The following is a 675-nucleotide window of genomic DNA, read 5'->3' on the forward strand; positions in this document are numbered from 1 at the left end:
GGAGGGGAGAACTTTGTAGAGTGGGGTTGATGGTTGGACTCACTGATCCCAAGGGTCTTTTCTGACCCGAATGATTCTATGATCTCTCTGGGTGCAGACGCCTGGGGGGCTGTGTATGTTGCTGGGGGGGTGGTTGGCTGGTGCCACATCCCACTCCCCATCTCTTGCAGGGCACGTCTCTGCGGTGCTACCAAGTGGAGCTGTGGGGTCTGGTTGCTGTGGGGCTCCTGGGGCTCTGCTACCGCATCTACCACGATGATGGGCTGTGGCTGAGTATGACCCCCAACCGCAGCACCCCTCCGCAGCCCCAGGCAGCCCCCAGGCTCCCCCCACCAACCCCTGCCCCTTGCGTGGCCAACACCTCGATGCACAAGATTGATGGCTTCGCCAACCTGCCAGGCCACATTCAGGACTTCATGCTGTATGGAAAGGGTGGTCAGAGACTGGAAGGGGAGAACTGGAAGGTCAGAAACTGCCCAGGGAGGGGGTGGAGTCCCCACCCTTGGATGAGTTTCAGAGTGGTTTAGATGCGGGGTTGGGGGATGTGGTGGAGAACTTTGCAGAGTGGGGGTGATGGTTGGACTCCATGATCCCAAGGATCTTTTCCAACCTAGATGATTCTATGATTCTATGATTCTTCCCAGTGGTTCCCAGTGACAGGCCGAGGGGCAACGG

This window comes from Calidris pugnax, unplaced genomic scaffold (genome assembly GCF_001431845.1).
Source record: "Calidris pugnax isolate Ruff unplaced genomic scaffold, ASM143184v1 scaffold46, whole genome shotgun sequence".
Classification (NCBI taxonomy): Eukaryota; Metazoa; Chordata; class Aves; order Charadriiformes; family Scolopacidae; genus Calidris; species Calidris pugnax.